The following is a 16939-nucleotide window of genomic DNA, read 5'->3' as shown; positions in this document are numbered from 1 at the left end:
TTTGGTTAATAAATTGATCATTACTCATTATAATCTTCCGCTTGTAATTAATGTAAATTTCAATTCTATTTCAGGTGAAAAAGGAGATTTTGTGAAGTGCTGAATCTGCTGTCTTGCTAAGCCTGGTTTGTGCACTTAGTGAGTATGTCCTGCTAAGCGAGGCACTAGCACGCGCTCAGCGCATTGTCGTTGGCTAAGCGAGTCATCCGTCATCTTCCAGGCTATGTGCGAGATTGGCGCTGAGGCATAGTTCACTAATGCGCGCTAAGTACGAGATTGGCGCTCAGCGAGAGGCCACCGATAGGATTTCCATATAAAACCTGAAAACACAGAATTAGAAGGGAGGTTTTTTTAGTGTGCAGACCCAGAGGCGACTGAGCAGACAAAAGGAGGCATCTTGAAGATCTTTGAAGGAGTTTTTGAGAGATTGTGAGGTTTTTAGAGGTGGAGGAGACATCCCCACCACTTTGTACTTTTTCAATTTCTCTTCTTATCTTCTTTAAACTTGTAAAAAGGAGCTTCCTCGCAATGGGAGGCTAAATCCTCAGTTGGGAACTTCTACAGAGTAAATGATGTAAAATCTTTCATATCTATTTAATAGTGTTTTCATGTGTTCTTTGTTCCTATCGACCTTTAATTGGGAAATGGTTTGATCCTTAGAACTTGATAGGACAGGGCTAATTTATTGTATATCTGGACACGGAGTGCGGTAACTTGGTTTTTTGGTATGCTGTAACCGTAATGCTATCCAGTTAGACTAAGTTCAACAAGAGACATTTGAGAACAGAGTCTAGTTAGGATTAGGCTAAACTCACGAGACATCGGGGTTTAGTAGTTAGGACCTCAACATAAAATACAGGAGCACTGTTAAGTAGAGAAATATCCTTAAATTACATCAAAATACCCTGTAGGAGGAACCAACATGTTCGCATATTTGTTTTCACGCACCATTACTCACTTTACTCGCTTTCATTTAGACTAGATCATACTTTTATTTCTCTTTTCAATCATTAATTGTATCACCAACACCTGCTCACCAAACGACAACTTTTACCAAGTAAAACAAGTTCCTTGAGATCGATACTCGGTATTCTTACCATTTTAATACTACTTGCGTGCCCCGGTAGACTTGCCGGGCAACGATCAATTGGCAAAAGATGAAATAAAAGGCCAATAAAAATTATAAATTAACATACAATCTTATTTCAAGGCTATAATGTTTAACCATTTTAGAAACTCCAATCTGTTCACCTTTCTCTATTTTTAATCAAGAAAAACATCATTAAATTGCCTTTCCATATTAGCATATCTTGCTTGTAATAAGATTATAATTGGGGCGAGACCTCTGCTTGAGACAAAATAAAAAAAAATCATCCTAATGTTTAACCAATTTGATACTATATAGATTTTGAACCAATTTAGAAATTTTAACATCACCTTTATCTTTTTTTTTTAATCAAGAGAAACACCACATGAATTGTTTTATGATATCAACAAATCCTACAGGTAATAAAATCAAAATAATTTTTTATTTTTGTTAAAAAAATAACTTGATTAAAAAGATACGAAGAAATCTAAAGAAGAATTCCAACCTTTGTAACATTGTATCAGTAGCCAAGATACAAAGGGAGTCCATTTTGTATCAGTAGCCAAACACATTAAATAAAACAAAAATACTCCCTTTCAAATTCAATAGCGTATATCATTATTCCTCTTTCCAGATAAAAAATCATCCCGTATAAAGAGTGAATTGTTGAACCAATGCAAAGTAATGAATGTATAAACACAAAAAGGATGAAAAATTAATTATATGCACAAAATAAATTCTAAGAGATGTTAAAAAAAATTGGGGGAAACATAGAAGAAAGGATAAAAAGCAATTTAACCAGTAAATTTTTTTCCAAATCATAGTCTAAAGAGACCGCAGTGACTTCTGGTGATGTCAAACACTAATAGCGAGATAAGGAACATAGGATTTTGAGACATGACTCAAGCTTAATGTAGGCCGCGACTTTGCACTCAAAACTATTTTTAAAAAAAGAAAGTAGGCACATTGCCAACACAAAAATGCATAAGTGCTAAAAATTTTAAGCTTTCAGGTTTTAGAGAAAGTCCACAGAAAAACACTAGCTCATAAATTCTTACAAAAATGAAAAATTTTATAAATCTTGTTTTTTTCGGTCCTCTGATGCTTTTGTTCTTGATATATGTTGCAGGTTTGTGATGAAACCTCTTACAAAGAAAAAAATAGCAAATAAAAAAAACAAAATTGTAGAAGGAAGTAGAGAAATTGAAGAGAACCAAATATTTTTTTCCAAACCCCATGAGAAAGAGAAATTTTCATAGTGTTTTTATTTATGTACCAAAAGAATTCTTATTAGAGTTGTAGTGCCTACTCACTTCTCAAATATATTGAGATAAATGTAGGGGTGTTCATGGGTCGATTTTGGTCAAATTCAGGACTAAATCCAATCAAATTTAATTGATTTAACTCAATTTCATTTTCACAATTTTTTTTTTGAAATTCAACCAAACCCAACTCATTCACAAACAGTTTAGTTCAATTTGTACCAACGAGTTACCCATTTAAATTTGATATTTTTTCATATAACTATTATTTTATATCACGATTCATCCAAATATCCAATACAATTAACACGATATTATCAAATGATTAAAAATAATAAAATTGATTCATTTAAATCATCAACACAATATCCTAAAATAAACTAATACAAATTAAAACAAAATATTGTTCAATGAGATTTACTATAATAGTATGAATTACAATTATTTCTTACAAACTAATTTCTAGCAATAAGCTTTACTCCAACCAGATCTGCTATAATTAGATTTCTTGTAACCATATTTGCTGAAACAAATGAACAAAATATAATTCATTAATATTATAAACATTGCAGACAAAATAAATATGAAAAAAAGGTGAAACAAATAACAATGTACCTGAAAGTAATACCTTAAGAAGTTTCAACAGTAGTAGTTCCAACACTTGGAGTCTCAATATTAGCAATATATAGAGTCAAATCAAACAACTCTAAAAAATTTGATCGATTCAGTTCTATTTTTGATCGAATCTATATATCTAAATTCGTGACCTAACCCATACGTGAACGATTTTGATCGGTTTAGTTCGGTTTTGACCCAAATACATAAATGACCCAAAGTTTAGTTCAATTCGGATTGCAGGTGACCTGTATCCGTAAACACCCCTAGATAATGTTTGTAACTTGAAAATAATAATTAGAGAATTAATATTCCATTATTTATAAAAACCACCGATGCATTAATTATTAAAATAAAATTCATTTTTTCATTAATTACTAATTAGCAAGCATTTATGCAAAAAAATTATATTTCCAAAAATGCTCATACCTATTTCCTTTTATATATACTAGTTGAAAAAGAGACACCAAGTGCCTCTATCTTTAATTTTTAAAATAAAAAGAAAAAGAAATTAAAGAAAATAGTGATAACAATTTTTTTATAGGGAAAATTATAACAACTGCGTCTTAAAAGTTTATGAAGAAAATAAAAACAATTATATATATTATAGAATAATTTAAGAATAAAAAATGTGTACATCAAAAAGAATAATTATCTTTATTAATAGTTATAGATAACAATTAAAAATACTTGTTATAAAAATTCAAGGAGAAAAAATGTTTCAATAAAAAATACGGAGATTTTTAGATTCAAATACAGAATATGATAGAGATCCACGGGATCCCAACACAACAAGGCCCAGAAGGTTAGTCACTGAACCTAAATACTTGAGTGATTACGTAACCTAACAATGGCTCTATGACAGAAACAACATGTAAGGAAGACGCACCACTACTACAAAAAATTGATTTAACATCGCAAGGTTAACATCAGTTTTTTGAAAAACCGATGTTAAGAAAAGTACGGTGGCATTTTGGTAAATAAGTTGATTTAATTAACATTGGTTTTGAAAAAACCGATGTTAACTATGTTAACGTATACTAGTTAACATTGATTTCTTCAAAACTGATGTTAACATTATAAAGTTAACATCGGTTTTTAAAAAAACCGATGTTAACATCAACTAGTTAACATAAGTTTTGTTTAAGAAATCGATATTGTCTCATTCATAAGTTAAAACCCCAAAATCTATTTTCCCCCCACGCGATCAGTTACGTACAAAAACTCTTTCTCCCTTTCTTCCTCATCCCTCAGATACTGTGTCTTCCTCACTCAAGCTGCCATTGAGGTTCGTGTTCGGGTTCGCACAGGCTCCATAAGTTCCCATTCCTGACTGGCGCGATTTAGGTACGTGGGCAAACCTTGATGTTGCTTTAACATTTATCCCTATAGAATGTTAACTTCGAGTTGGTGAGTTCATTGTTTCATGGGTTTTTGACACAGTCTTGGCTCCTGGTTGGTGGGTTCATGAGTTGGTGAGTTGTTGGATTTGCGAGTTCCTGAGTTGGTGGGTTCGCGGGCTGGTGAGTTCATTGTTTAAACCAATGTGTTTCACTTTTGCTGTCTAACATGCACCCTCCCGGTAACTAGTGTTTTTGTTTTAGTTTGTGAGTAATTAATAGGTGTTCAACTTTCTTCGTTTGGTTTTCTTTGCTTCAACCTGTTGGTTTGATGGTGTTTGTTTGCACTGTTGCTGCAAGCCTACAATGATTGTTAGGTGCACCATTTTCTTGTTTGCTGAGTGCCATTGTTTTATTTTGAGGTATGCAGCTGCTTGTCAGATATTCTAAATCACTCACTGCACTATGCCTTCCAATATTGGGTATCCTTTTGATGGTGTAACATCTCTGCTCTTGGAACAACAACTGCCAAATGAAGGGTAATGAACAAGGAGGTGAAGGGTTAGTGAAGGCTTGCTTAGCAAACTTAGGCTCCATATGATCAAGAAGAAAAGTAGGATGAATTTGAGGCTAAACAATTCCAGAATTAGAGGTAGTTTGCATTGGATGTGTGTTTTGAACAATGGTTTTGATAACCCTAACCCTAACCTAAGACTTTGTTCTCTCACTCCTGTGCACATTAAGTGATTGATTCAAGTCCTTTGCATTTGTTTTGGGTCTGTTTATGATGTGGCTAATGGTTTGTGGAATGAACTTAATTGAGTTTTGAGAGAAAGTGGGTAATGCAAGTATTCAACTCCGCCATTGTGTAACTCTTTCCCCTGCATTATAACTCTTTTCCCCTGCATTGTGAACATGAGTAGTTACAGAAAATTGTGCTACTGGAGAGACAAGATAAAAAAAAAAGGCATTATTGAGGTGAAAAAAAAGGAAAAACAATAGGAAAATAATGGGTTTATTATGAATATTCTATCCTATAATGTAAGGGTTTGGGGGACAAGGTGAAATAGAGGTTTATTAGGGAGCTGGTGGTGAAGCAAAATATTCAAATAACATGTTTTCAAGAAACAAAAGAATAACATTTCTTTTTGTGTCTCTTGTTATCATGTCATAACACATTATATTTACACTTGTCAATCCTTTTTTTCCTAAGTATAGAATAGTAAGGAGTGGTTCATGTGGCAGTTACAATGAGGTTGGTTAGGTTTTGGAATGTAGAAATCAAAACCTAAATTACATTTCTCATGTATTAATTGAAATGGCCAGTAAGCAGCTTCCCTACTTTTTTTCTTTCTTAAGTTGATCAGGTCATGAATAATTTCCTTCCTTTTAATGTAGAGGTATTTTATTCCCTTTGCGACTTTGTTTTCTATTTTTTGGGTAATTAAGAATCATGAATCGTGTCTTATAGTCAACTAAGTACAACAATACAAATAGCTTTTCAGTAGTCATCCATGTAAACATTTTGCATGCATTCATTTGCAGTATTGGTTGAACGCCTCAAGATTGTCCTGCTTTTTATACTTTCTAGCAACTTACTTTCAATTAACCAAAGTTAAAATATTGCAGTTAGGAAGCGATTGGACCTGAAAAATGTTCGATGAAATGCAATTAGTGTACAAGTAATTTCCAATAGCTAGCGTCTAAGATGATAAAATGCAATTAGTCTGCATCGGGGATGAAGAACAACTAGGTTGAGAACTTCCTACTTTTCTAGAAAGGCACCACATTATTTTCTGCTATGTACTCCAATGAATCACAATTCACCAATCATTAAGTCTATAACAATGGAACCTAAGTCCACTAAGCAAGCTCTTGTTGACCCTGCATGGTTGACAGCTGTGAAGGCATAATATGATGCCTTAATCAACAATGCTACTTTCACTCTTGATACTTTCACTCATAATTTAATAAACAAGCTAAGCTCCTAGACTTCATTCTCCATGAAGTGGTGAGTTACGAAGCATAATTGTGTAGTATTACATGGATTTAGTACATGGGCATAACTGGATGGATGCTATAACTCAATTCAGAAAATATTTCTGATATAATGTTTGTGTATATCGATGCTCTAACATTTATCCCATGCATAAATCTATATCACCTTGTCAGTTACAGAGGTAGAAAATATCAATACATTAAGCATTATATGCATGCCCACTTTGTTATCCATGCATGTTCATGTTCATACTGCATTGCCTAGAAATTTCAAAATCAATAGCTCTGCTCACTGATGAAAATGAGTTCAAATTTTTTATTTCAAGCTGCCATAAACAACTGACCATACTAGCTACTGCTAAATCTGTAATATCACCTGCAGTATTTGTTCATACTGCATTGCAACAAAAAGTAAGAGTAGTATCTAATATTTGTACTAACAGAATTCAGATGCTATTCAATTTAATATTTGTTTAATTTAATAGTAAGATTAAAGTCTCAATACCCTTGTAGAGGCACTAGTGCTCTGTTTTAGGGCTAAAGATACAATAGAAAACAAAGCATCATAAGAGATTGGAGACACCCAATTGTTTATGCTTGACCAAGAGGGCTTGAGTCTATTTTCAAGCAGCGGGTGGGCTTTATATCAGCTGCCAAAAGCTGTTTGACTTGGGAACAAGGTGAATGTTTATGGGGTAGTATTGTTAGATAATCCATTGGAATAATTAATTAGTTAGTTATTTTAAAAAGAAAGGAAATAGGTCTGCAGAGGTAATTGGCCTTTTATGGGTGGGTTTCTATTATAAACTATAGATCAGTAAACATTTTAGGAGGACTTCTCTTTGATAAGAACCTAGAGAGAACCACAACCATGCCACAAAAAGTAAGAGTAGTATCTAATATTTGTACTAACAGAATTCAGATGCTATTCAATTTAATAGTAAGAGTAGTATCTAATATTTGTTCATATTGTTGACTTCTTTACATATTTATACTAATGCATTGTAATAGAATTGAATTTGTTATAACAGATTATCTAATATTCTGCTCAAGAACTACCTAATGGAAATTGCCCGTAACTGCCTATGAGAAGTGGATTACTACAACCAGCTTTGGTGTTTCTTGCCTTGGCGCCTTAAACATATTCCTGCAGGTAAGTGGGCTTCTTAGTAACTCTCGCAAATTGATGTAAGACCTGGAAGGTGAAGAAAATAGTTGATTGTTGAATGAGAGTTGTAAGATAGGATTTATTTTATTAGTAGAATCTCAATTATGCAGCAATGGTATTCCTTTGTATCAATTAGCTATCATAAATTCTGGTGTTGTGTATTTACTTATCTGCAGTTTGCATACTTGTCAGCTTTGTTTATAATCAAAGGACACTGATTTTGTTACCCAGTAGTGGTACTGGAGCAGTGGTATATGGTGCTGGCCAAACTTGATCACAAGTTTATTGCAATTAACTAAAATCTAATGATGTTAATCTAACCACGGAGGAGTACATAAATGTCTTCTATCCATGTCTCAACTTGTCCTCAATATTGAAAAGATAATCTTCTTTCTAAATCCCAATAGCTAATCATGCAGCTTAGGCTACTCCAACTGTTGTTGTGTCTATATTAGCAGCTCTAATTACTGGACATCCCACCAAATAAAGAGAAGTCCGAGTCCAACCATTCTGACGATGGGTGTGGGGGTAGATCAATCTATGTTGCACACCAAGTTATGCAATAGTGAAGGGCCTATACTAACCCCCCACCCCAACACACACACACAATCAGACTGAAAAGCTTTATAGGTAAATTTAATTGAGTTTTAACTAAAGTGTGAAATTGTTTGAACAAATTACGTGTCTCAGATTTACTTTTCAACAAATAAAGCCAACTAAACCAATGCAATAGTGAGAAAAAAAAAATCAGAACATGTTTAATTTATAATGGGTATATTACACAGCTTGGATACAAGTTTCAAAGTATCACCACTAGGGTGACCTAATCTGGAATGCCAAGTGGCAAAAGAAAGATCACTATTAGAAAGAGTATTGACATGAGACACACTAGGATTGATTCTATTTACACTAGTTGAAACAGAATCCGGAGAAGAAGCACTTGGCACAGGTTCTGAGCCAGCAGTAGAAATGATATTGATAGTGAAAGAGGGATTGAGTTGTTGTTTAGCTGACTGAAGCAAATCAAGGAATTTATAGAGGCCATCACAGCCTACCATCCCTTTAAGAAGCACCTTTTTAGAGACCTACGATTTGACCAAACAAAATTCAAACATCTATGTCTGATAGTAATTAGGGTTCTGACTCTGACTTTGGTACTATTTTGATTGGGTTAGCAGAGGTCTGAGACTGATTCTGATTAGGATATTGGATGGTATAATCCATAGGCTGAGTAGGAACATAGCCATCATTGTGCCTATGATGACAATAAGAAGCCTCATGAACTATAGCAGTACAACTAACTCTGTCAATTGACTCTAGTTAGTTAACTATACCGGTACAATTAATTGTAGTTAATCTTATACATAGAAGCTAAGAAAGGAAAAAAATCTATCGAATAATTATACTCCTATAAAGTAAAATATAAGGCAGTAGAGGTTTACCTCTCCAAGATCAGAATCAAGAGGTCTTTCCTGAAATTGGACACTAGGAGCATGTTGCAGCTTGGAAAGATTTTCACATAGTTTAGATCTAATTTCTTCAAGTAAATGACGGGAATTCTTGTTTTCCATGTTACTTGGGCCAACATGAAGGGTATAATCTGGACCAAAATATTCATAGTACTTGTGCTGTGGCATTTTGTCATCAACTTCTATTCCAAGAGCAACTCTTGTCTGCCTTAACATATAAGTTATAGCATGCATAATTTTCTGTATTTGGATTAAATTCTTTACAAAACAATTACTCAAGTAATACATAACTAAACATGAAAGCTGAGAAGTGAGACACAACAGCTACATGGTAAGCCCCATTGAATACTAAGAAGCTTTAGGATATCTAATTTATATTTTATAGTTCAAGACAAGCAAAATGACTACTGCCACTGAACAAGTTACTTCATGTTTAGAATTCTGCATTTATATAATCAACATATCAAAGATGGAGAAAATATTGTAATTTCATGACATTAACCCCACTTGTGGGTTGTAGCACCCTGACTAAGATATGGTAGTCCTATGAATCAGGCTACCTTATATTTAGTGATATTACAATAAATAAATGGCAGAAAACAAGTAGCTAATTGTATATCACCATGCTCTAACATATATCGATGCTCTAACATTTATCCTATGCTATAACTTAAGCATAAGCTACCCATATTATGGGATGTAGATGTGAAGGGAAAACAAACATATATGCCAATAATAAATCAAAGTGCAGCCCCAGTCACATAAGATAGAGAAAAACTAGCTAGATTCTTTTTGCATGGAATCAAATTGGGCTCTTTTAGGGCCAATCTGTATCATAGCTCCTAATCACTAATTAGTTATCCCAGTCAAGTACAATTCAAGCCATTTGTATCATAGCTCCTAATCATACTGCTCCAAGAAACACTATATTTAGTAGATTAGAGGATAGTAACACTTGGTATTTAGTCGATTTGTATAGCTTACTCATTGTCACATATTGATATCTGTTTTTCAGAATGATGATTCATGTAGGTGGTGATTGAGATATTTATTGGATTCTTGCTTTCATTGTGGGTCGTGCTGCTCATCATTACAGGTACAAATGTTTGTTACCAATTAATGTTTTTATTGTTCACTGCCATTAAAGACAACTGATATATGATATACAAATTGTGTTCATGATGAGATAACCTTAGATTCCCGTTTGAGATTGAATGCAATGATTCTAGCGGAGAATTTGCATTGATCATTGTATTCAATCTTGAATTTTTTGTTTGGACAGTTTGGGGAGACTGATATTTTTATGGTAGATTCATGCGTTAAGGTTAACATTATTTTATTTAATTTGATGAAATTCTGGTAGAATACATTTCTAGTTGTTCTTTGAGTGCATACTTCATTATCGGGAAATTAATTTCACTGATGTCATGTCGTGCACTTGGAGACCAATGTGAAATGCTGTCAAATTAAACAAAATAGAATTAACCCTAACGTATGAAGCTACCATAAAAAATGGTCTTCCTGAATGGGATAGGGCCACACCTATAATAAAAAAAAGTGATATTTTCATGCATCAAATAACTTTGTGAGTATCACAGAGTTATTACTTAGATGGATCGAAGTTAGATGAATGAAAGTCGCATCAGCCTAGAATATGAGGAAGGCGTCGAGCAGTTCTTGCAATTTGCTTCAGAAAGAAGTTGATCGGATGAAGATGGAAAATATTATTGTCCTTGCATCAATTGTTTGAATGGAAAATGAAAAATACTGGACGAAATACGAGAGCATCTATTGTGTGATGGGATTAAGAAGAATTACACGACATGGATATGGCATGAAGAATTGATAGACATGCAGAGTGGGTCCCAATCTGAACCGTTTGATGTAGAAATGGGAGATCGCTTGGAGGATATGATTTGTGACCTTGGACAAGAGTCTTTTCAGCAAGCACATGCCCCTATGTATGAAGAATTATAGAGTGATTCAAAGAAGCCTTTGTATACGGGGTGCAAGAATTCCTTGACGCTGTTGTCGGCAGTATTAAGTCTGGTTAATATCAAGGCCAGATATGGGTGGAGTGACAAAAGCTTTAGTTCATTGCTTCTAGTAGTGCACGATCTACTTCTAGAGGAAAACATGTTGCCTAAAAGTTACTATCAGGCCAAAAAGATAATGTGCCTGATGGATATGGAGTATCAAAAGATTCATGCTTGCCTCAATCATTGCATACTGTATAGGCATGAATTTGAAAAAATGTCCAAATGTCCTAGGTGTGGGGCGTCACGGTACAAAGTGAAGGATGATGAGGATTGCAATTTTGATGAAAACTCAAAGAAGGGTCTTCCAGCAAAGGTGTTGTGGTATCTTCCCATCATTCCAAGGTTTAAGCGTCTTTTTGCTAATGCAGACGATGCAAAAGACCTTACCTGGCATGCAAATGGGAGAAACTCTGGTGGAATGGTCCGTCATCCGGCTGACTGCTCCCAGTGGAAGAAGATTGATTTTTTGTATCTGGATTTCGGCAAAGAGGCAAGAAATCTTTGGCTTGGACTAGCCAATGATGGAATGAATCAATATGGCAATTTAAGCCATCAACACAGTTCATGGCTAGTTCTACTAGTAATTTACAATTTGCCTCCTTGGTTGTGCATGAAGCAAAAATACATGATGTTGTCTATGAAGATATCGAGCCCAAGACAGCCAGGAAATGATATTGATGTTTATCTAAGTCCGTTGATTGAAGACTTGACAAAGTTGTGGGACGAGGGGGTTTTAGTGTTTGATGGGTTTCACAAGGAGACTTTTCAAATGCGTGCAATGCTTTTTTGTACCATTAATGACTTTCCAGCATATGGGAATCTGAGCGGTTACAATGTTAAGGGTCATCATGCATGCCCCATCTATGAAGAAGACACAAGCTACATACAACTGAAACATGGTAGAAAAGCAGTCTACACTAGGCATCGGCGTTTTCTAAAACCTCATCACCCTTACAGGCGATTGAAAAAAAGCATTTAATGGAAGTCAGGAGCATGAAACTACACCGATATTGTTGACTGGTGAGCAGGTCTTCAAGCGGGTTCAACACCTGAATACTGTATTTGGAAAGACCCAAAAAAAGGATAAAAGTAAGACTTGCATATGGAAGAAGAGGTCCACTTTCTTTGATCTTCCATACTGGTCTGATCTAAATGTTAGATATTGTATTGATGTTATGCATGTGGAGAAAAATGTATGTGATAGTGTCATTGGGACGCTCCTTAACATTCAAGGCAAGATGAAAGATGGTCTAAATACCCATCAAGATCTAGCTGACATGGGTATACGATCACAGTTGCATCCAAGGTCTGATGGCAAAAATATATACTTGCCTCCAGCTTGTCATACTTTGTCTAGAAAGGAGAAGATAAGTTTTTGTTAGTGTCCGCGCCGAGTCAAAGTTCCACAAGGATACTCTTCAAATATTAAGAGCCTTGTGCAGTTGAAGGAGCTTAAGCTGGTAGGGTTAAAGTCTCACGATTGTCATGTGTTGATGCAACAATTGTTAGCCGTGGCCATACGAGACATTTTGCCTAACAAAGTCAGGTTAGCCATAGCTCACCTGTGCGTTTTCTTTAATGCCATATGTAGCACAGTCCTTGATCCTGTCAAGTTTGATGACCTAGAAAATGAGGCCGCAATTATACTGTGCCAGTTGAAGATGTATTTTCCTCCTGCTTTCTTTGACATCATGATTCACTTAATTGTTCATCTGGTTAGAGAAATCAAATGTTGTGGTCCTGTTTATTTGCAGTGGATGTACCCGGTTGAGCGATACATTAAGATCTTAAAAGGGTATACCAAGAATCTACATCATCCGAAAACATCTATTGTTGAAAGGTACATTGTAGAAGAAGCCATTGAATTTTGTTCAGAATACATTGAAAGGGCTAAACCTGTTGGCCTTCCTGAATCTCACCATGACGACAGAGTGGGCAGTAAGGGTTCAAGAGGACTGCATGTTATCACTCCAAGTGTAGAAAATTTGTTACAAGCTCACTTGTATGTGTTGAACAACAGTAATCAAGTTTTGTCATACATACTTCAGCATAAAGCTTTAGTCAAACAAAATAATCCAAAAATGTCAAAGAACTGGGTCTTGAAAAAGCATAACAAGACTTTCTCTGATTGGTTTAAAGATACAATCTTTGCTGATGAAAATGCTTCAGAAACATTAAGAAAGCTAGTAGATGGGCCTAAAAGAAATGTTATAACTTGGCACGGATACGACATAAACAAGTATTCCTTTTAGAAAAAAGCACAAGACGACAAAAGTACAATGCAAAACAGCGAGGTCACCCTAAGGGCTGAATCTCAACACTTCGCTAGTGTGCATGATGACAATCCCTGTGTAGCATCCATCCCTTACTTTTGGTTCATTGATGAAATTTGAGAGCTTAACTATGTCAAATTTATTGTATGTGTTTTCAAATGTAAATGGGTTGACAGCAAGACCGGTGTGTGGACCGATGATGTAGGATTTACGTTGGTAGACCTAAAGAAACCAGCTTACCACAATGACCCTTTCATCATGGCAGAACAAGCTAAACAAGTATTTTATGTGCAAGACCCTTATGATGAAAGGTGGTATGTGGTTCTACACAGGAAAATAATTGGTGTTAATGTAGAAGATGATGATTCATACATGGACACTTATGTTAGTCCTTTGTCCACACAAATGACTCCTAATGTCGTCGGAGAAGAAGAAGTTGACGGCGTTCACGCTAATCGTAATGATCATGATAAAGGAGAATTAATTAACATCGTCTAGTGTAATTTTTTTAATTATGTATTTGATTTTGGTAAATTGATTTACATAACTGATTCAATTTTTTGATAATATTAACTAACTCAAGTTTTTCTCTTTACAGGACCATGACTACTCTACCTGTCTCGCCTCCTCCTCCTCCTGTAGTAGCATCAGAGTCTCTGTCCCCACAAGAAGAGATTGAGAACATATTTGGGGATTATCGCTCGTGATAAGGTCGATGTGACATATGACACCTGGAAGGAAGTCCCTGTTGCTCAGAAGGATTTGATATGGGAGGATATTCAGGTATTTTAGTTTTCTTCTTTGATTTTCTTTATTAGCCAAAATTTATAATTTACTAACAATAAAACCTAATTTATTGTTTGTCAGACCGAATTTGAAATCCCTGAAGCTTTTGATAGTAGGACAAAGAAGAAAGTTCTTCAGATTGTCGGCGAGCGGTGGAGGAAGTTTAAATCTGATTTGACAAGGAAATGGGCACTTGCAGCCGACAAGGACGGTGTGGAGGACACTGTCTGTGAAAAATACAGCATTAGCAAGAAGAAATGGGCCTAGTTTTGTCAGACCCGCAGAGACCCCTCGTGAGAGGTATGTTCTTTGTCATTTTAATTGTTTTCCACAAAAAATTCACTTCTTATAATTCATTGTAGTAATGATTTTCATTAATGTTTGATTTTTCCAGGATGTTCAGAAAATGGCATAGGCCATCCAGAAGCAAAACACCGCCCCCCACATGTTGTCTCGTGGGGGTTATGAATATTTAGAACATATGCTCGTGGCTAAGAAAACAAAGAAAAGACTGGAGGAAGCTGCTCAGTCCGGAAGCACTGAGGGCGTCATTGACCCTCCATCTCCTATCAAACGATACGTGAAGTGGAAGATGGCCCACACCAAGAAAACTGGGTAGATGAAGTCTAAGGCAACAAAGGAAATCGCTGACAAGATTCTAAGTCATTTTCTATTAAGAATTGTAATTATCTTTGTTTATTCTGTGAATGCCTTGGACAAATATATGTGTTTTGTACAAGATTCTTTGGAGGAGCCAACGTCAAATGGTTCGTTTGTCCCCCATAGACGTTAGGATCTCCTGACTGCTGCCATTGGGCAACCAAAACACCCTGGTCGTGTGCCTGCAGCTGGAGCCAATGTCACCATCAAGCAATACTTCGGATTAGCTCCACGAAACTCCCACAGTTCCTCCTTCATGCCTCCCGAAGAACTTGAGCAGCTGACTCAACAAATCAGGGACCAGCTAGAGGAGTTGATCACAGAAAAAGTGACTCAGCAGCTAATGTTATCCTTAAGCTAGATGTAGACCCAATTGTAATCACAGATCCAATCACAGGGATTTGCAATGCCTCCGGAGCCTGAGGTTGGTCCCTCAGCTACCCATGTTAGCACAAAGGGGAGTTGTGTTGATCCCTCACCAACTGATCCAGAGATGGGTGACTCAGTCAAATACGGGTTGTACATCGAAGACAATCCTTCCCTCCTGGTTGCCCTAGGAAGACTTTATGAGGGATCCACAGCGGTTCACAACATCCCTTTGTAGCATGGCCAAGTCAAGGTAGGTGTTGAGGAGGTTAAAGATGCAGAGGCTCCCGTTCCTGTACCCACTGACGAGGTTATTTTTGTGGGGCAAGCACTTAACACCTTCCATGCTTGGCCGACACATCTCGTGAAGCGTCCATCAGAACAAGTATTTTACTCTCATTATATGCTTCTTTTTTTCAATTGAATTGTTCCCTATAATTAACTATGTTCAATAAACAGGCAGCTGTGTCTCAGCAAAACCTCCAGATATGTGGGATACTACCGTGTTCGGGGTGTTTAATTAAGACTTCCCGTTGTACATTAAGCACGAAGATCTCTCTGAAATTGCACATGGTGGTCAATGTCTCAGCATATTTGTTATACAGTTGTGGATTCTGTAAGTCAATTTACATTATTGTTAATTACCTAAGTTATTGTTTTAAATTCATACATAATTAACTTTGTCTTAACAACAACAAGCATCTGACCGAGACAAGTATGTGAGCGGGGAATTCGAATGTGTATGGATTCCTCGAGCCACAATCCATTTAGAGATCTGGGAAATCACAATTTGAATTGGAAAGTTACATGAAGAGTTGGATGCAGAGTTCAAAATATGATGTCTACCTTGGAGCCTACCTGAATAGGTAGGTCAAACTGAACAACTGAATTTAAATAATGTATAATACTACAATAACCCATATTTGTCTCCACTACAGCGGACACTGGAAAATGGTCATCATTATGCCTAAAGAAAACCTTGTCGTTTGGTTTTGTTCCTTGCATAACAGGCCAGACAACTATCTTAAAGGAATAATTAACAGGTCAGTGTTGTTTTTCAATACATTTGCATTAGCATAACTGAACAACATCAATATTTTAATGTTCCTTGTATTCAATAGTGTTTTGAAAGGACTTGATGATACTCCACAACCTAAATCCAAGGATGGTGCTAGGTGGATTATTGTTAAGGTACGTGATTTAAATAAAACTTCTACTTATATATATTGCTTATGTGTGTGTACACTAATTGTACTTAACATTTAATATCCAAATTTCATTATGTATTTAGTGTTATAGACAAAAAGGAACCACTGAGTGCGGCTATTACATCATGCACTGGATGTCCACGATAATCTTAGGAACTTTCAAGAATAATTGGGAAACGGTAATTGTTTATTTCAAACAAAGTTGATTTTCTTATCATTAGTATTTCATTATTAACTTATCTTTTATTTGATCATGCAGTATTTTAATGATGTTAGACCATTGGAAGCAGAGAGATTGAAGGTGCTTCGCATCCAACGGGCATAGTATTATCTCAAAGTTAGAAATCAAACTTAGGATGTTAGGGAACTATGTAACTTTAGGTTACTTAATTAGTTTACTATAGCTTGCAATACATTTTTTACAATTGTTGTTTCATTTTAACATTGAATAATCTTTGTTGATAGTTATTAATAAATATCCATTGATTTTTTACGATTGATGGTTTACTAGCTAGCTTTATGCTAAAACCTGTTTGAAAGCAGAATGCAAATGATATAGAATGTGTTATGCGGTCTGATTTTATATTTACAGGTTAAATTTTGGGTTTCTTGTAAAAACAGACAGATTATTTTAAAAAAATTCCTAAAAACAACATCGATTTTTTTAC

This window comes from Glycine soja, chromosome 14 (assembly GCF_004193775.1).
Source record: "Glycine soja cultivar W05 chromosome 14, ASM419377v2, whole genome shotgun sequence".
NCBI classification, from domain to species: Eukaryota; Viridiplantae; Streptophyta; class Magnoliopsida; order Fabales; family Fabaceae; genus Glycine; species Glycine soja.
Note: the sequence above shows the minus strand (reverse complement) of the source record.